This window comes from Bufo bufo, chromosome 10 (genome assembly GCF_905171765.1).
Source record: "Bufo bufo chromosome 10, aBufBuf1.1, whole genome shotgun sequence".
NCBI lineage: Eukaryota > Metazoa > Chordata > Amphibia > Anura > Bufonidae > Bufo > Bufo bufo.
Window position 1 is genome coordinate 14,553,043 of NC_053398.1, and position 22,280 is coordinate 14,575,322.

Genomic DNA, 22,280 nt, shown 5'->3' on the forward strand with positions numbered 1-22,280 from the left:
TCGGCAATTTTTATGGCGCTTTTTGAAAGGCTGCAAAGCAGCCAATCAACAAGCGTCATACTACCTGCCCCAAAAGGCCATCACAGCCATGCCTACTATTGGCATGGCTGTGATTGGCCAACTGCAGCATGTGACCCAGCCTCTATTTAAGCTGGAGTCACGTAGCGCCGCCCGTAGCTCTGCTCGGATTAGTGTAGGGAGAGGTGGCAGCTGCTGTGAGGGAGAGATCAGGGAGAAATCTTATCAAGAACTGGTTTATGTACTCAGCGATCTACAGAAAAAGTGTTTTGTGGGTGCAGTGCACAATTTTTTTAAGCCTGCCCTGAGCCAACTACTGCTGAAAACGAACTTTTTTTCTTCAGTTAGTCAATATCAATACATGATCGGCAGCCATTTTATGCAACGATAGTGCACCAGCATAGGCTATCTGCAAGTCCAGAAATACAGCTTTGGCATACTGGGGTGAAAAAACCCTCTAATAAACTGCACATCTGGGATTAGACAAGCATAAGTGACTGTCACATTTAAGACAGAAATACAGCTTTTTGGTTACTGGGGTGAAAAAACCCTCTAATATACTGCACATCTGTGATTACACGTGCATAAGTGACTGTCACATTTAGGACAGAAATACAGCTATTTGGTTAGGGTGAAAAAACCCTCTAATATACTGCACATCTGGGATTACACATGCATAAGTGACTGTCACATTTAGGACAGAAATACAGCTTTTTGGTTAGGGTGAAAAAACCCTCTAATATACTGCACATCTGATATTAGACAAGCATAAGTGACTGTCACATTTAGGCCATAAATACGGCTTTTTGGTTAGGGTGAAAAAACCCTCTAATATACTGCACATCTGGGATTAGACAAGCATAAGTGACTGTCACATTTAGGCCAGAAATACGGCTTTTTGGTTACTGGGGTGAAAAAAGCCTCTAATATATTGCACATCTCGTATTAGACAAGCATAAGTGACTGTCACATTTAGGCCAGAAATATGGCTTTTTTTGTTACTGGGGTGAAAAAACCCTCTAATATACTGCACATCTGGGATTACACGTGCATAAGTGACTGTCACATTTAGGACAGAAATACAGCTTTTTGGTTAGGGTGAAAAAACCCTCTAATATACTGCACATCTGGGATTAGACATGCATAAGTGACTAAATAACACAATAAAGAAAAAAGAGTGCATAACACACCGGTATGAGAAAATGCAAATCAATTTTATTACAATATCCTTAAAAGACATACATGATACATTATATATGACAATAAATAAGCAGGGACAACCACAATCCTGCATCACACTGCTACCTGCCCCATCCAATGGATGGATGTGATAGAATCTCCATATGTATAATATCTGAATGGCCAATTATCCCCATGGATATAGTGCCAGGTAAATGGAGAATCTATAGCAAGGGTGTGCTTGCCTCAAAGGACCGGAGTGCATAAATACCAAAGTTACAGACGCAAAGTCCAAAAAGTACTAGGTAATGCAAGTGAATAGGGCTACATACCAACAGAGCTGGGACAGGTACCAGGGCAATGGCGCTCCTCAACGCGCGTTTCGCGTATAGTTTGCTTCCTCAGGAGGAGTTAAAGACCAGGGAGGGAGAGAAAACTAATAAGGCGCCGTCGGCCAATCCTGTGTCTATCCTGGCGTCATGTGATTCTCTGTGAAATTCCATGTCATCACGGCGGCGCATGACCAATCAGCGTCCGCCACGTCATGTTACTTCCGCCCTTCCTCTGAGGCCAGTGGGGGAGAGGGCGGTCGCACATCCAATGATGCCGATCGCCATCGCCACCACTGCCCTGCACAAGAGAGAGAGGGCGGAAGGAGACGCCCGGACCGAACGGTCATGCGCACGGATGGCACGGAGTGTAAGGGATGGATAGGACTCTATCAAAAATAAGTATAGATCTAGTCTTAATGTATACATGAATGTAGCATTTTATACATAGATACGTGGAGGTCCCATGATTTACACATGATTAAGTGAGCATTCTAATTAAAACGTTAGTGTTATTCTCATAAGTGTACAAACAGTACAGTGATCATGACACAATACATCATACAATCAATAATTCATTAGACATGATTACATTAAAAACGAAAAATGAATAACCGTGGTGATTAGTTCAAATGTGACAAGATCATAGAAGATAACATACCCTCTATAAATACATCTACATAAGTGAATATACAATGATTAAAGTGCAAAGTGCAATAGTGCTGTGATACCATTAAAGTAATACATGGCATTACGGCACAAAGCCCCATATTGGGCACATCACAATTATCAGGGACCACCACATACGAAAGCACGGACTGATCCATTCAATGAAGACAAAATTCATAACATCGGGATTTCACAAAAAGACGGACATTCAGGATAGATCGGCAGACTAAAGAGTAGAAAAAACACATTATTATACATGTATATGCATCAACTATGACCCCATAATAAAAAATGGGCAAAATCTCCCATTACCCCTAAAATAATGCCACTATTTAGAGAAAGGAACCAAAGCCAAAGCTCTCATTTAATCCTTTGGGGGTCAGGGTTTTGAGCCTAAATATCCACCTAGTCTCAATCTGGGCCAAAATTTTGCTGTAATTGCCCCCCCTGATCCCCAAATGCACTTTATCTATGCCTATGAATCGCAAACCCCTAGGATTGCTCTGATGGAATATTTTAAAATGCTTTGGGAGGGTTTTTAGATCACTCAAATTTAAGATGTCTTCTGCCTTTTCAATATCCCTCACATGTTCCCTTATTCTTTTCCGGAATTCCCTTGTTGTTAGACCAATATATATTTTATTGCAGGGACAGACTGCATAGTAAATAATCCCAGTGGTCATACAGGAGATGTACTCGCGAATTTCATACGTTTGAGTGTGGTCTGAATTGGTGAAGTGGGTTGATCTATCTAGATTAGCACATGCCTTACACCCCCCACAAGGGTATGATCCTTTTAAAACGATGGACTGTCCCAGTTTAGTCTCAGGGATGTAGTGACTACGCACCAACAAATCTTTAAGATTCTTGGAGCGTCTCGCAGTCAATAATGGTCTATTCGAAATGCATTGACTTAGCTTCACATCCGTTTGCAAAATATCCCAATGATGCATAAGTGACTGTCACAGTTAGGCCATAAATACGGCTTTTTGGTTACTGGGGTGAAAAAAGCCTCTGATATACTGCACATCTGGGATAAGACGTGCATAAGTGAGTGTCACATTTAGGCCACAAATACCGCTGTCATATAGAGTTAAAAAAAATAATTGAGTGCAATACCCTACATCAGGGTTTATATTTGCGGTTAATTATTTTTAATATACTTAACCACTTTTTACTTTGCTTTGTGAACGCTAACTATGAGGCAAACATCTAATAAGGGACGCGGTCATGGTCGTGGTGGTGATGTTGGTGGAGCCTCTGGTGCAGGGAGAGGACGTGGCCGTTCTGCCACAGCTACACGTCCTACTGAACCTACTACCTCAGGTCCCAGTAGCTGCCAGAATCTTCAGCGATATTTGGTCGGGCCTAATGCCGTTCTAAGGATGGTAAGGCCTGAGCATGTACAGGCGCTAGTCAATTGGGTGGCCGACAGTGGTTCCAGCACGTTCACATTATCTCCCACCCAGTCTTCTGCAGAAAGCGCACAGGGGGCGCCTGAAACCCATGCCCATCAGAGGTCGTGCCACTGACTTTCAGAGTTCGGAGGAAGAGGCAGTGGTGAGACCGAGCCAACAGCGTAGCAAAAGCGGGAGCAGGGTGCAAAAGCAGAGCAGCAGTCACCAAAAAAGTTTGCATGCTGCTGGCCACCGTCACCAGGCACCGAGCACACCAAAGGCAGCTTCAAGGAGTTCCCTGGCATGGCACTTCTTCACACAATGTGCTGACGACAAGACCCGAGTGGTTTGCACGCTGTGCTATCAGAGCCAGAAGCACCTTCAAAACCAAGAAAGGGCTCAGGCCCCTCCTGCTCCCTCTTCTGCTGCTGCTTCGGCCTCTTCCTCCGCCTCTGGAGGAACGTTGACACCTGCCGCCCAGCAAACAAAGGATGTGCCAACAACAACACCTCCGTCACCAAGCATCTCCACCATGTCACACGGAAGCATTCAGCACTCCATCTCACAAAACTTTGAGAGAAAGCGTAAATTCCCACCTAGCCACCCTCGATCCCTGGCCCTGAATGCCAGCATTTCTAAACTGCTGTCCTTTGAAATGCTGTCATTCAGGCTGGTGGAGATGGACAGCTTCAATCAGCTCATATCGCTTGTTGTCCCACCATACGTTGTTCCCAGCCGCCACTACTTCTCCAGGAGAACCGTGCCCTCCCTGGACAACCAAGTATCGGATAAAATCAAGTGTGCACTGCGCAACGCCATCTGTGGCAAGGTCCACCTAACCACAGATACGTGGACCAGTAAGCATGGCCAAGGACGCTATATCTCCCTAACTGCACACTGGGTAAATGTAGTGGTGGCTGGGCCCCAGGCGGAGAGCTGTTTGGCGCACGTCCTTCCGCCGCCAAGGATCGCAGGACATCATTCTTTGCCTCCTGTTGCCTCCTCTTCCTATTCGGCTTCCTCCTCCTCTTCTACCACCTCCTCATCCGGTCAGCGACAGACCTCCACCACCAACTTCAGCACAGCCAGGGTTAAACGTCAGCAGGAAATTCTGAAACTGATGTGTTTGGGGGACAGGCCCCACACCGTGCAGGAGTTGTGGCGGGGTATAGAACAACAGACCGACGAGTGGTTGCTGCCAGTGGGCCTCAAGCCCGGCCTAGTGGTGTGCGATAATGGGCGAAATCTCGTTGCAGCTCTGGGACTAGCCGGTTTGACGCACATCCCTTGCCTGGCGCATGTGCTGAATTTGGTGGTGCAGAAATTCATTCATAACTACCCCGACATGTCTGAGCTGCTGCATAACGCGGGACGTCTGTGCGCACTTCCGGCGTTCTCATCCTGCCGCCGCTCGGCTGTCTGCTCTACAGTGTAACTTCGGCCTTCCCGCTCATCGCCTCATATGCGACGTGCCCACCAGGTGTAACTCCACCTTGCACATGCTGGAGAGACTGTGCGAGCAGCAGCAGGCCATAGTGGAGTTTCAGCTGCAGCACGCACGGGTGGGTCGCACTGCGGAACAGCACCACTTCACCACCAATGACTGGGCCTCCATGCGAGACCTGTGTGCCCTGTTGCGCTGTTTCAAGTACTCCACCAACATGGCCAGTGGCGATGATGCCGTTATCAGCGTTACAATACCACTTCTATGTCTCCTTGAGAAAACACTTAGGGCGATGATGGAAGAGGATGTGACCCAGGACGAGGAGGGCGAAGAGGGGTCATCTCTAACACTTTCAGGCCAGTCTTTTAGAAGTGGCTCAGAAAGAGGATTCTTGCAACAGCAGAGGCCAGGTACAAATTTGGCCAGCCAGGGCCCACTACTGGAGGACGAGGAGGATGAGGAGGAGGAGGATGGGGATGAAGCATGTTCACAGCGGGGTGGCATCCAACGCAGCTCGGGCCCATCACTGGTGCGTGGCTGGGGGGATACGGAGGACGCAGACGATACGCCTCCCACAGAGGACAGCTTGTCCTTACCTCTGGGCAGCCTGGCACACATGAGCGACTACATGCTGCAGTGCCTGCACAACGACTGCAGAGTGGCCCACATTTTAACATGTGCTGACTACTGGGTGTCCAACCTGCTGGATCCCTGTTACAAAGACAATGTGCCGTCCTTAATTACCTCACTGGAGCGTGATCGGAAGATGCGCGACTACAGGCGCACACTGGTAGACGCGCTCCAGAGAGCATTACCGACTGACGCCGGGGGACAAGTGGAAGCACAAGGCGAAGGCAGGGGAGGAGGAAGAGGTCGCCAACGCAGCTGTGTCAGCGCCAGCACCTCAGAAGGCAGGGTTAGCATGGCCGACATGTGGAAAAGCTTTGTCACCTCGCCGCAACAACCGGCCCCAACTGCTGAGGCAGCATTTAAACAACATGGTGGAACAGTACCTGTGCACACGCCTACACGTACTGACTGATGGTTCTGCCCCATTCAACTTCTGGGTCTCCAAATTGTCCACATGGCCAGAGCTTGCCCTGTATGCCTTGGAGGTGCTGGCCTGCCCTGCAGCCAGTGTACTCTCTGAACGTGTATTTAGCACGGCAGGAGGCGTCATTACAGACAGACGCAGCCGCCTGTCCACAGCCAACGTGGACAAGCTCACGTTCATTAAAATGAACCAGGCTTGGATCCCACAAGACTTGTCTGTACCTTGTGCAGAATAGACATTTATACCACCATAAAACATACATTCTTGTACTCAAGTCAAGTGCAATGATTCTTTGTTTTCTTTTTTTTTATTTGTCATAATATTTTGGGGGCTACCTACCACAATAAAAAATAAAAAAAACATTGTTGGCAACCTCCTCCATTGCTGCCTCCACCTACAACACCACATTCACCACCTCTTCAACCTCCGACTCCATATCCACCTCCTTCTCTGAGTTGCAGGTTAATAATTTGTAATTTTTTGTTATTTTATTTCATTTTAAGTTATTTCCCTATCCACATTTGTTTGTAGAGCAGTTGCAATGCTCTTAAGCACATTTTACTGCCGTTTACATCCCTCTAGCCTTTTCAAGAACTATTGTAGAGCCATTTTAATTTAAAAAAGTGCCAATTTTAGTGCCCCAAATTGAAAAAATTCTTATTTTCAATTGTCGGTTGACATTTTACCATTTTTGGAGTATTCAAATCCCTGCTGTGCCTGGGTGACAGGGGAATAAATCTCTCAAAATCCTCTGTTCTATTGCTGGGTGACATGAACCCCCTTTTGCTGTGAATGAACCCCTGCTGTGCCTGGGTGACAGGGGCCTAAATCTCTCAAAATCCCCTGTTCTATTGCTGGGTGACATGAACCCCCTTTTGCTGTGAATGAACCCCTGCTGTGCCTGGGTGACAGGGCCCTAAATCTCTCAAAATCCTCTTTTCTATTGCTGGGTGACATGAACCCCATTTTGCCGTGAATGAACCCCTGCTCTGCATTGCTGACAGGGGCCTAAATCTCTCAAAATCCTCTGTTCTATTGCTGGGTGACATGATCCCCTTTTTGCCGTGAATGAACCCCTGCTGTGCCTGGGTGACAGGGGCCTAAATCTCTCAAAATCGTCAGTTTTATTGATGGGTGACATGAACCCCCTTTTGCCGTGAATGAACACCTGCTCTGCATTGCTGACAGGGGCCTAAATCTTTCAAAATCCTCTGTATTATTGCTGGGTGACATGAACCCCCTTTTGCCGTGAATGAACCCCTGCTCTGCATTGCTGACAGGGGCCTAAATCTCTCAAAATCCTCTGTTCTATTGCTGGGTGACATGAACCCCCTTTTGCCGTGAATGAACCTCTGCTGTGAATGGGTGACAGGGGCCTAAATCTCTCAAAATCCTCTGTTCTATTGTTGGGTGACATGAACCCCCTTTTGCCGTGAATGAACCCCTGCTCTGCATTGCTGACAGGGAACAAAATTTTGTGAAAACATCTGTTACTGATCGAAAGATGCGCGACTACAAGCGACTACAATGATTTGAGCAGGCACCTTGTTTCGATCACCGCCCGCCGGGCGGCGGTGATCGGAACAACACATGACGTACCGGTACGTCATGTGTCCTTAAGGATTCGGGAAACATGTCGTACCGGTACGTCATGTGTCCGTAAGGGGTTAAGTCATTTCCCTATCCACATTTGTTTGCAGAACAGTTGTCATGCTCTTAAGCACATTTTGATGCCTTTTGCAGCCCTCTAACCATTTCCAGGACTATTTTTGAGCCATTAGTGCCCAAAAGTTTGGGTCCCCATTGACTCCAATGGGGTTCAGGGTCAAGTTCGGGTCCTGAACCCGAACTTTTTTTTAAATATATATAGTGCATTATTCTCTGGCTGTTTCTAATGGGACCTTATGAAGCTGTTCTATGTGGTAGTAGTCACTATTGATTTTGGGCTTTAGTCACGGGCACTTTGTCCTTCTCCTTCTAGAAACTTTGATCTATATAGTACCATACAGATATGTCTATCCTTTTCCTTGGCTTAAATTTGGCTAAGGGCTTCAAGTTCACATGAAATAAGTTCAATACAGTATTGTAACATGTTAACAAAGCCTTAAAAGAAGACAAACACCAGGTGACCACAAATAGACACGCGTAGGATTGACATCTTGTGACAGACTATCACAAAATTATGCTTTAATTTTTTTATTTTTTATTTGCAGAGCTTGTCACCTTATGTCACACACTTGAATATATTTTTAACCAAGAGGAAGGACATGTCTGTATTTCTTAATCTATACTTGGTTACCAGTAAAACTCTGTCAACTACTAGCTGGTCCATCACACATCAATGTCAGCTTTTCTTGTCCATAGGATTCAGCTAATGACACTTTATCCTAGATTATGTTAATTAACATCCTATTTAACATCCTATTTTCAAGCTTCACAGAATTAACATAAATACATAAATAAATACATAAATGAAACAGACTCAATAGCATTCCTTTTCTATCTTAAAAGGGTTGTTTTTTTTTGTTTTTTATTTGCCCATAGTCCTGGTGTGCAAATTAAAAAAGATCTAGGGATCTATGGAGACAGTGTAGAGTGGTGTGAGGCAGGTGTGCATGACTTTTCTCGCAGGTACAGCTGGCTGGGGTTAAAAAAATAAAAATATATTTTTCGCCCTATAAGACGCACTGTCCCATTAGACGCACCTAGGTTTTAAAGGGGGACAATAAAACAAATATTTTTCACTACACCTCAGGTCAGACCACCAATCAGACCCCCAATGTTAATCAGACCTTAGCTGACAGCCCCAATCAGACCCCCAATCATACCCCCATAATGGAAGCGCTCATAAGTATTCACCCTATAAGACGCAGGGACATTTTGCCCCCACTTTTGGGGGAAAGAATGCATCTTATGGGGCGAAAAATACGGTAAATAAAAAACTTAACAATTCCTTTAAGGGAAAAATAAGCAAAACACTTAATTGTAGGGCTAAAAGTAGTATAGATCTTCGTATAGAAGACCTGAGGCTCAAGAAGGGTCCTTCATCATTGTAGACCCCTCTAACCCAGTCTATCCAACATACAAGATAGGTAAGTGAGTGTACATACAGATGTATACCTTCTTATCTTTCATCTTGGTGCAACTTTTCCTGAGATGACCAGCTTTGGGGAAAAAACACACACACAATGTCATCATGATACTCTGTCGGGATTTTTTTATGCTATGTCTATAGGCAACTATAAGTTGTGATGTGGGAAGCATCCTTGCAAGTCACGACAATGTCTTACATTTGTATCTTGAGGAATTGGAGTACTTTGCTAAATTCATAAGTTTGGACACATGGGTATTAATGATGGGCGAATTTCCGGATATTCCATTTGTGTCTGATTCAACTAAATTGGGCATTAATTCGATTTGGACCCAAATAAATTTGACCAGAATTGAAGGGGCTTCAAATACCTGCAAATACCCTGCTTGATATTCTGGTTCTCTCTCCCTCTATTAAAATTCTCCCGATTCAATTCACAAGAAATTGTTATTCTATAGAATCAAAAATTTGGGTAATATTTTTATTCTGAAGAATCAATTCTCTCATCTCTAAGGGAGGGGAGGGAGGGATTCACATTAGCATTTCCCTTTCTATTATAGCATTCCATTCAAATGTGATTAAAATGTAAAATAATGGAATTGCTATATCGGAAAGCCAAATGGAACAATTTAAAAGGCATTCTGTTTTAATTTGTCCTAATAAAGTTAAATAACAAAAAAGCAAAAAAAAATAAAATAACGGAAACCAGCATTCTGTCAAAAAAATAAAAGTCCTATCTGCACGGGACAACTTATTCATCGCAAATTGAGAATCAATGCCAAATACAATTGCTTATCTATTAAACAAGGAGGACTATGTTCAATTGGATAGATCTATCACTACACAAGTATTGATGCAAACTGCACTGTCTCCTATGGATCCCTTCAGCTTCAGATTACAGCCCCTGCACTGTACCTGCAGTACAGTTCCAATGCTCTCCCTAAAGTGTCTAAAAACTCTCCCTACAATCTCCCTACACTGTCCCTGTGCTCTCCCTATCCAATATTCCACTATGAAAAGCTTTTAGCAACACTATCCTTAGCGCTTGTCACGTCTTTCCTTATGTTTAGTTCACAGTAAAATGGCTGAGGTTTTTAAAGGGCTTTGACATTACAGGGGCTGGCTAGCTTCTGATTGTCTGTACAGCATTATGGGTGATCTTGCATTCCTAGGCTTCTTACTTTCACATTGTAACACTTTTTGGGAAAAAAGCAATTTGTTACAACGAAGCTCGAGGAAATTCAGATTTGTTGAGAATCAAATTTTGCCTAAGCTTTGAATCGAATTCCACTTGAGGTGCTTCGGTTCGCTCAACAGTATTTATAACTATTGCCAGCTTTGTATTTTTAATATTCTGTTTCTAAATGTTATTTGACTTCTTCTCCGAGAAGTGTCTCTTTTAACTTTATCTCTCCTCTCTAAAGTAATTTCTAACTTAGTTATCACACTAAGTAATGAACGAAGGACCTGAATCCTTATCCCCTCATACTATAGGGCTGCACTTTTAATAAAAAAGTAGAAATGCTAATTTGTATAGAAATTTTAATTAAAGTGTCAATGTTTCGCTGATAGTCTCTAACCTTCATCAGGACTTCTGTTGCTTTTTTTCTAAGTACAAGTTCCATTTTCCCCATTCTAATTAGTGACCTGTGTTTGACTTTGCTGTAATTGACACAAATTAATTTAATTGTCACATAAAAGGGGGAATGTGACCTTTTTCCAATCTTGCCATTAACTGATAATTATACCTGTGGGAAATTATCAATGTAAGAGCAGCTCTCTGTAATAATAATGATAGTATGCTAATTAATAACATACCATTACTTCAAAGTAGAACCTTGATACATGAATCCAATACATTCAAAACCTGTCCAAATCCGCTACTCGAAATAGCTGCAAAATGTGCAGATGTAGCAGAGCTAGACTTGTCATTTAGCTCACTGGGACTTCTTATTGTTAAGTACTCAATTACAGATAATATAAATTTGTAATATGAGTGTCATTTTTCCTTTGAAGCCTACAGTTATACTCTAGTACCCATATTGTTACAGTATATCAGCTCTAGTGAAGTAAATATGGGCACTATGATTTTTGTGAGGTTAAAGAGTTGGTGCCGAGTCTTACTTTCCCGAACTAAAGGGATGAAACCTGTATATTTGGTAGGGACGTTTTTGCTGTGGGTCACCTCTTCCTCCTGACTCCTCATATTCTGACCCTAAACCCTTTATAGGTCTCTTTTATGGACCCAACAGCATATATATAGGGAAGACTAGCCAGCCTCAATGGATACTTGGAGAGAAAGTGGGCCCAGCCTTGGTTGTTCCTATTCCAATTACCATTTGGTGTTTTTTTTTTTTTGTAGTGTGTCACTAAGGCCTCTTTCACACTTGCGTTGTGTGGATCCGGCGTGTACTCCACTTGCCGGAATTACACGCCGGATCCGGAAAAACGCAAGTTTACTGAAAGCACTTGAAGACAGATCCGTCTTCAAAATGCGTTCAGTGTTACTATGGCACCCTGGACGCTATTAAAGTCCTGGGTGCCATAGTAGGAGCGGGGAGCGGTATACTTACAGTCCGTGCGGCTCCCGGGCGCTCCAGAATGACGTCAGAGCGCCCCATGCGCATGGATCACGTGATCCATGCGATCACGTCATCCATGCGCTTGGGGCGCCCTGACGTCACTCTGAAGCGCCCCGGGAGCCGCACGGACTGTAAGTATACCGCTCCCCCGCTCCCCACTACACTTTACCATGGCTGCCAGGACTTTAGCGTCCCGGCAGCCAAGGTAACCATTCAGAAAAAGCTAAACGTCGGATGCGGCAATGCGCCGAAACGACGTTTAGCTTAAGGCCGGATCCGGATCAATGCCTTTCAATGGGCATTAATTCCGGATCCGGCCTTGCGGTCTTCAGGATTTTTGGCCGGAGCAAAAAGCCCAGCATGCTGCGGTATTTTCTCCGGCCAAAAAACGTTCCGTTCCGGAACTGAAGACATCCTGATGCATCCTGAACTGATTTCTCTCCATTCAGAATGCATTAGGATAATCCTGATCAGGATTCTTCCGGCATAGAGCCCCGATGACGGAACTCTATGCCGGAAGAAAAGAACGCAGGTGTGAAAGAGCCCTAAGGAGGCACATAGATCTGCATAGGCGCTGAATACAAAAAAAGGTAGAGATTTTTATTATTGAAATTAAGACTTGCTTTGTTTATTTTTTTAAACTCTTGTGGTTGTTTAATAAGTTTTACAGTAAACTTTTGCCAGACTGATCTGACAGTGAAGGGGGGATGAAAAGTTTGACCAGGGGACCACAAAGTCATTGCACTAGGAGCTAGTAGTCAACTGGACATAGATTCTTCTTGAGTGATATAAAGACTGGAGCACTGAAAAGTTTTTTATTACTGAGTGCTCTTAAAGGGGTTGTCCCACAAAAAAATATATACATATTTTACACTTTTTAAACCAGCAGCTGTATCTGAATACTTTTTTTTTTAATTGCATGCAATTAAAAATGTAGCATAGCCACTAAAAAGTATCTGTATAGCGCCACCTGCTGTTTTTTTTTCTTATTACTTTGGCCTGTTCACTAGTGTTGATCACGAATATTCGAATTGCGAATTTTAATCGAGAATATCGGCATTTCAAGAATTTGCGAATATTTAGAGCAAAATATATTCGTAATCGCGAATATTCGATTCAATTTTATTTTTTTCCTGTTCATGCGAATTTTATGCGAATTTTCGCAATCAAAAAAATAATGCCTGGAGATCACAAATTCGCAAATTCTCGAATATATGGCGAATATTCACCCAAATATTCGCGAAATATCGCGAATTCGAATATTGCCCCTGCCGCTCATCACTACTGCTCACTGAGATGGACGCACATGCTCAGTTTCATCCTTCAACTGCCTCCTAAGGCTACTTTCACACCTGCGTTAGGAGCGGATCCATCTTGTATCTACACAGACGGATCCGCATCTATAATGCAAACGCTTGTATCCGTTCAGAACGCACCCGTTTGCATTACCATGAACAAAAAAAAACATAATGCAAACGGATCCGTTTTGACTTACACTGAAAGTCAATGGGAAGCGGATACGTTTTCAATTGCACCATATTGTGTCAGTGAAAACGGATCCGTCCCTATTGACTTACATTGTAAGTCAGGACGGATCCGTTTGGCTCCGCATCGTCAGGCGGACACCAAAAGGCTGCAAGCAGCGTTTTGTTGTCCGCCTCCAGAGCGGAATGGAGGCTGAACGGAGGCAAACTGATGCATTCGGAACGGATCCTTATCCATTCAGAATGCATTGGGGCTAAACTGATCAGTTTTGGGCGGCTTGTGAGAGCCCTGAACGGATCTCACAAGCGGACCCAGAAACGCCAGTGTGAAAGTAGCCTTAGCTGTGATAGGGAGAGCTGAGACACGCCCCCTGAGCTGTGATAGGGAGAGCTGAGACACGCCCCCTGAGCTGTGATAGGGAGAGCTGAGACACGCCCCCTTAGCTGTGATAGGCAGAGCATGGACACGCCCCCTTAGCTGCAGCAGAAAAGACACTCCCCTTGAGCTGCCAGCTTGATATAAATCTAGCGGAGCAATGAATGTGGAGATCTCTGGATCCATGTGAGGTACAGGGCTGGTTCTAGCTTTGTTAGAAAGAGAAGGTCATGCACCATGTGATGTCTGATTTTCATTTTTTACATCAGTCATGAGATAACCCCTTTAAAGGAAATCTGTCACCGGTGACCTCCCTATACAACTGTTTGCAATGACACATAGCTGTGTTTCACGGATTAAAACAGTGTTTTTGTTTTCTTAATCCAAAACTCTGCTTCTGAGTTCTGATCACTTTCTAAATACACAAATTAGGTGTCAGTTAAGGTAAAGACAGTGCAGCCCTGGATTCCACCCTCATCACTATCCCTACCTAATTGTATGATCTTGCATAAATGGTGGCCCCACTACTTGGCGATGGTCCCTAAATTGACTAAGTGCAGGGGCCTAAACCTAATGGGGTAAAAGAGTAGTCAGACAGAAGAAGTAAAAGCAGACAGGCAAAACCAGGACTGAATCATAATCCAAAAGCTAAGTCAAAATCCGTTCAGAGTCCAAACCAGAAATATACGTAAGAATCAACACAATATAATATAAACATAAAGTTTACCAGACAAGGTCAGTGCCAGGAGATAATGTCAGAGGAATAATTGCCAGTCCAGGGAAAGGTCAGGGTCAATTCAAAAATCACCACAGAAAGGAGCAGAGGTTGGGTGGTAAAAGAGAAATGGAGACACCTTCATTGCACCAAAGACCTTAATTGCGTTTTAAGAAAAATGATCATAACTCAGAAGTGGAGCCTCGTCTCAAGAAAAGAAAAATAACCAGGGTTGAGCGAACCCGTGGAAGTTCGGGTTCGGCCGAACTTCAGATCAAAGTTCGGGTCCTTCTATCTTTATTCAGCAGGACCTACGTTGACGTTCACTGTGCTCACCACGTGGTGAGCGCGGTGCTGTCACCGCAGGTCCTATTGCAGGTCCTAAAGAAAAGAAGATATCGGCTGTGCGATCAAGTGGATGAGGTGAGTTTTTTATTTTTTTAACCCCTCAATAGACATTTTATTTAGCATTCTGTTTTAAGAATGATATTATTTTCCATTATAACATGTAATAAAAATAATAAAATCACCCGAATACCGAACCCGAACCTCTGTGAAAAAGTCCAGGTACCCGAACTCACAAAGTTCGGGTTCCCTCAACTCTAAAAATAACCCTTTATTCAGGTGAACCACAGCTGTGTGTCTATTCAAACAGTTGGATAGGGAGTTACTTGGTGACAGATCCCTTTAATAACACAAAATTAGGTCATTGCTATGCAAGCAATTTTCTTATACACTTTGTAAAGTTTCTCCGAAGATGTAGGCATTGCCATCTGTAGAGGGAAATGCATATATTGGGTAAATATAAATATATATATATATATATATATATATATATATATATATACCAGCCTAGTTTTTATGCTCTCCCTCACCTTCTGTTTAGGGATTGTTTATGACATGGGTGTATGTGTGGTGCCATGGTGTATCTGGGGGGATGCTCTCATTTACACATTGGGCAGGAATTCCTTTGTATCTTTGTCTGTACAGATCCTGAGCCTCAGGGGCCCAATTGGCAGTTATCTTTTACATTCTGAGTGCATGCATTCCGTCACACGCACAAGATGATGTCATATCCCTGCACCTTAGGTTGAGGAGGGGGGGGGGGGTGGGCTGCTATGGGCTTATATTAGCATAAGCCAGGACAAAGCGTCTCTCTCTCTCTCTCTCTCTTGGGCTTATCACCACAAACAGAGGAAGAACTTCACACATGGAAGAGTGGACATAAGTTGAGTCGAGCAGCCCAACTGAAGCGGGAACCATCCCCTGGACGACGAGCATACAAGCAAGAATCCTCCCCTGGAACGAGCACCAACCCCTAGAGACGAGCATCTGGTTGAGTATCATTAACCCCTGCAATATTAACCCTTTCCCACTGCCACCAATCCCTGCAATATTATTAACCCTTTCCCACTGGCACCAATCCCTGAACCCTTTCCCACTGCCACCAATCCCTGAACCGTTTTCCCCTGCCACTAAACCTTGCAATATTTACCCCTACATTAACCTTTTCCCACTGCCACCAATACCCCTACCTTGCCCTGGATTTACTCCTACCTTAAACCCCTGCATTAACCCCTACAATATCCCACAGCTACCCCAGCATTACCCTATACCACCAACACCATATCCCTTTAACCCCTGCCATCCTTTTAACCCCTGGATTACCCGGTTCCTGCATTTTCCCCTGATTGTATTTAACCCTTTCTACCCTGTAGGGACAGCATATAGTTAAGTTTGGGAGGGTGCTGCTCTTACGTGTGTGTTAGTGTATATTTAGATAGCTTTTGGGGTAGAATTGTAGTTGGGATTGTATAGTGTTCGTGTATATAGTGCTGCTAGTGTATTACTGTATGCGTCTATATGTATATTTATTTATATAACCATTTATATAAATATATATATAGATATAGCAGAAATAATTGACTGTAGACTTGTAGTTCTTTAATAAATACTTTATTGTTCAAGCACAGTTTATAGTCTTTTGGTCGTGACTCGCCAGAGTAATTTAGCGCACGCAGATCAGGAAAGAGGTAGAGCAACAGGTAGAATAAAGGAAATAGGTGGAGTCAACAAAAATATGATCTATGTCTATTTATTAATATTAATTATTAATATTAACTCCAAATATTAATATTCCCTTTTACACCATCTATGATGTCATACTTTACATACAGCACTTTTAAAATGATAATAGAAACATAATACGGTGCCTCCTACAATCACAACAACGTAGATAAGTCTCTTTGAGCATGATACATTGCAGATATCATGCCTTGTTATCTGCAATTTTGTAGAGCTGTGCAGGTATGGTTAATGCTCTGCTTTATCTAACCCAAAGACTTAAGATACCCATAACTGACTTAAATAACAAACTCACCTTTGTGTCAAGTGTTAACATATTCCCAACATTCTGAATGATGATATTTTCTTATTATAAGCCCATGTTCTTAGAACATACATTGGTACTTATATTCCAGAGGAGAACTATACGAAATTCAAGATGTGTTTTTGTGTAGATTGGTTTAAAAAAAAAAAAATAGAACATATCTGGCCTCCAGCGCTGGATGTATTTCCTATTTTAAACTCTCCTCTCAACAACCTTGGTCTCGTTATACCTTCTCCCTCCCAGACTTATTATCATTCTAGCTTCTGGTGCTTTTGACGACACATTAACCCACAAGACGAATGGAAGATGATGTCCAGCTTCACCATCATGAGAAGAAGAGATCATGTACCACTCGACATTCTGCATGTGATATAATGGGCAGGAGGAAAAAGGCGTATGCACAAGGTTACCAAGGACTAGTGATCAAGTAAATTTTAAATAACCCTAACTGAAATAAAGCCCTACTGTATATTAATCAAGCAATGCCTATTTTAAAGAGTTGTCTATGATAAGCGACACTGGTGATCAGATGGTGATCTTCTACACTTTTCCACTAGGGGTCTGGGGTCCCCAGACAGAGGTTGCCTGTGCTTTAGGTTCACTGGTGACCAGCAAAGGTGTTTGATAATCTAGTGTTATTGCAATTTACCTGCGTTTATCGTGCATTATTTCCTGCCTGTGTTCTTATAGTGCTCTGTTTCCATCCTGTTTCCTTGTTACTTTCAGCTTCAATTCTATTTGTGCTTGAGTTAACCCTGTCATTCTACATTGTCTTTGTTTGGCCAAATATCCTTCCTACCTGCTCTGTCTGTGTCTTTACTATGAGCCTGTGTGCAATTCCATTCCATGCATACCTTCATCTACGCTACCAGTGTGCTGTCTGGATCTTTAAAACCAGCATTCTTGCCTTACTGACTGTTCAGACCGCTCCTGCAGTTTTTGCTGTGGTATCGGTGTGGTCTCTGCAATCTGAGATTCTGGTGCTTGCACTAGAGTCCAAGACCCCAGCTGACAACTATACTGGGACTATCTCAGGAGGTAAGGGTTTGGATGCTCCTCTGCAAGCAAAGTCCAGATCCCAGTAAAAGGGTTAAAGAGTAAATACAAGGGGAGCGTCAGAATAATGCCTTTAGGGTTTAGCGCAAAGTCAAACAAGTTAGTTGGCACAGTGGGTCAACACTCTCTTATCCATAACAGTTAATTGTCTTTCCTTATTAAATTGGCCCTTGTGTAGGCATCTGGGATAGGGAGAATGGATTGTGAGCCCGCTCTGAGGATTAGGACTCATATATGTAACCACTGTGCTATGGAATATGTTGTCATAGCATACAGTAGTTTTCACTCATACAGTCGAGGTGTATTTGTCCTGCTCATAGATGCTTGGAAAATAGGAAAGATAAGCTGTCCACACACCTTAACAATAATATCGAATGACAGAATATATTACTTACCCCTAAACCAGACGGGAATAGGAGTAGGGGGTAGACTTGAGCGAACACCTAGATGTTCGGGGAGTTCGGCCGAACTTTAAAAAAAAAGTTTGCGTTCGGGACCCGAACTTGGACCCGAACCCTATTGAAGTCAATGGGGACCCGAACTTCACTTTATTATTTTCCATTATAACATGGTTAGAACGGAAAATAATAGTATTAGCTTTTTCAGATTTGAGTTTTCACGATCGTGAAAACTCAGATCCGACAGTATATTCTAACACAAAGGCATTCCCATGGTGATGGGGACGCTTCAAGTTAGAATATACTAAGAACTGTGTACATAACTGCCCCCTGCTGCCTGGCAGCACCCGATCTCTTACAGGGGGCTGTGATCCGCACAATTAACCCCTCAGGTGCCGCACCTAAGGGGTTAATTGTGCGGATCTCAGCCCCCTGTAAGAGATCGGGTGCTGCCAGGCAGCAGGGGCCAGACCCCCTCCCTCCCCAGTATTAAAATCATTGGTGGCCAGTGCGGCCCCCACACCCCCACCCACCCCCTATTAAAATCATTGATGGTTAGTGCGGCCCCCCCCTATTAAAATCATTGGTGTCCAGTGCGGCCTCCCCTCTCCCCCCCCCACCCCTAATTAACATCATTGGTGGCCAGTGGCCACAGGTTAACAACCCCCCTCCCCCCCATCATTGGTGGCAGCGGAGCGGCAGTTCCGATCGGAGTCCCAGTTTAATCGCTGAGGCCCGGATCGGTTACCATGGCAGCCAGGACGCTACCGCAGTCCTGGCTGCCATGGTTACTTAGCACTTTTAGCAGCATTATACTTACGTGCGCTGTCTGTGGCCGGCCGGCTCTCCTCCTACTGGTAAGTGACCGGTCTGTGCTATAAGCAATGTGCCGCACAGACCTTTCACTTACCAGTAGGAGGAGCGCCGGCTGGCCACAGACAGCGCATGTAAGTATAATGCTGCTAAAAGTGCTAAGTAACCATGGCAGCCAGGACTGCAGTAGTGTCCTGGCTGCCATGGTAACCGATCGGAGCCCCAGCGATTAAACTGGGACTCTGATCGGAACTGCCGCTCTGCTGACACCAATAATGGGGGGGGGGGTTGTTAACCAATGATTTTAATTAGGGGGGAGAGGGGAGGCCGCACTGGACACCAATGATTTTAATATGGGGTGGGGGGGCCGCACTAGCCACCAATGATTTTAATAGGGGGTGGGTGGGGGTGGGGGGGCCGCACTAGCTACAAATGATTTTAATACTGGGGAGGGAGGGAGGGGGGCCGCACTGGCCACCAATGATTTTAATAGTGAGGCGGGAGGGGGGTCTGGCCCCATTCTGCCTGGCAGCACCTTATCTCTTACAGGGGGATGTGATCTGCTCAATTAACCCCTCAGGTGGGGATGCTTTAAGTTAAAATATACCGATCCGATGGTATATTAATATTACCCGAACACTGAACCCGAACTTTTACTGAAATGTTCGGGTGCCGAACACCGTAAAGTTCGGTACGAACCCGAACTTTACAGTTCGGGTTCGCTCAACCCTAGTAGGGAGTTCTCTGGGGAAAAGAAAAAAACATTTGGTTGGGATTCATTGTATAACACAGTTGATGTATTATGTTTTATATTGAACTTTCCATGTAGGTTTATTCTTCTGACGAGCCCAGAAAACCGGTGTAATATTTGCAAGGCTTGGGTTTTCCGAGAATCTCCAGTTTCAAGGGTTTTTCTTGATATGCTTTGGAGACAAGTGGGTTAATAGAGGAAGAAACGCAACCTTCCTCGCCCAGGCATCCATCACAAGTATGAATAGTATTGTCCTTCTGAAGGAAAGACAATTGAGATAAAATAGATATTGCCCTTGCACGATGTGGACGGACATATTTATATTCACACAAGTATGGCAGTAGACAGTATAATACGGCTGTTTGTATTGACAACATCTGTTCCCTGTCACAGCCCGGAGGTTGGCAGAGCATAAATTGAAAAAATGTAAATTTTCTTGCTTTCTTGTATGAACATAATCCTATATTGATATATGAGGTGGCCTAAATGAATAATGTTCCAGTCTCTGGTAGAAAATGAAATGTTTAGGGAAGGATGATGGTGAAGTGCAGACACATGAGTCTTGGGCTTGCACCGCGACACATGTACTGTGTGATTACCTTCTGAATTAGTACATCTGCATCTCCAACTGTCTTGAAGAGATGATGATAAAAAGTCGATTGTCTGTCTTGCTTTCCTCAGCTGTAAAAGGAACCATCCAGGCAAACAATTTTACCTTGGGGCAGATTTACTAAACAGTGTAATGTAGCGATGCCTTTGTGGCAGAGAAGCTGGGTCATTTTGCTTGTTTTGCCAGAGCAGGCATTTGCCTCAAATTTATGATGCCTTTCCACCATTGTTTAGGGTGGTTTGAGCCATGCCTGGCAGTTTGCATTTGCTAAGGGGGCAGACAGATATTTTTGGATTGGAACCACATTTTTAGCCAGGTTTATCATTATGACTTTTTTGTAAAAAGTTGCAAGAGTACTCCATTCCCTTGGTGGCGTACAAACTGATGGAAACTTTGTAATAAATAAAATTAGACTTTAAACAGCCATATCACATATCAGCCAAGTAATTTGTGTGACAAATGTAACAAGTGATGTTCAACATTTTGAAAAGTTGTTGCAAAAAAAAATAAAAACAAGCGCAACCCATGACAGATGCTTCAAAAAAGTTGCATGTCAATGCGATACCTCCTTAGACAGGCAGTCTGAATATTGCCCTTTGTATTAGAGTGGCTCAGGTTGGATGATAAATTTGGTGCCTGGCTAGTCTGGCTATACCTAGGGAGGGAAGACCTCCAGAGTGTTGCACAGATACGTATCCAAGTATCATGAGTATTTTCGAGAATGAAGAGCAGCTGGGAAACCCAATGCATTTCAAAATCCTATAATATTGACAAAAATGTAAGCATTACTACTACTAATACGTTACAATGTTACAGAATATTAATAAGATAGAAAATAATACTTAAAGGATCAGAATATTGATGGCTTTCTTCAGGATAATTCATCAATATCAGATGGGCACTCCCGAGGATTAGATGTTTGAAGATAGTGCGGCACTCATGAGTCCTGCAGGCTTTTCACTGTTTACATCAAGCTGACATGCAATCTGTACAAATAATGCTGCTACTAAGTAGATGGTGTGCAGGTAGACACAACCTTATACATAGTGGAGAGGCTGCAGAGCTTACACAAGGGAAGCAACCCCTTCAAATAGATGAATGGATAGGGGTGCTGAAAACTGGGCCGCAACAGAGCTGACATTGATGGATGTCCTATCCTGAGAATAGGTCCTCAAAAATTCTAATACCAGAAAACCACTTTAATTACAAGTTGTAATTAGTTTTGAGCGAAACCGTGGAAGTTCAGGTTCGCTGGCTTGAGTCGAACTTCAGGTCAACGTTTGGGTTCGGGACCCGAACTTGACCCGAACTTGAACCCAAACCCCATTGAAGGCAACGTCACTGTATAATTTTCCGTTATAACATGGTTGGACACCTGCATAATGGAAACCAGTACGGATCCGTTGTGCTGCCCATAGACTTCATGCAAAATGGAATGCTTATAAAGGTTTCCCTTTTGCAATCCGTCTTAAGTATTATGTTACTTTCCAGAAATAATAAAGTACTTCATAAAATGCCCGAACCCCAACCTGGACTACAGTGAAAAAGTCTGGGTTCAGATCTGGGTACCTGACCTCGCAAAGTTCGGTACGAACCCGAACTTTGCAGTTTGGGTTCGCTCACCCCTAGTTATAATTTAGTCACCATTTCCACTGACTAGAACCTGAGTAGTGAAGTTATTGTATTTTCCTAATAAACCTAAGCTTTATTCTATCTCTGGGAATTATCCAGAGATTCTCCCAGGACTCTAGAAGAAGAGAACACCCTCTGACTACTGATCTGACTTGTTAGAAAAGGGTTCTGATGTGCATCAATAATAGTTGAAATGTGAGGACTGGGACAGAAAAAAACTGTTTAATCATTAGGAATTCATTTAAACCATGCATTGATGAGTCGAAAGTTGGGAGATAGATGCAAACATGGAT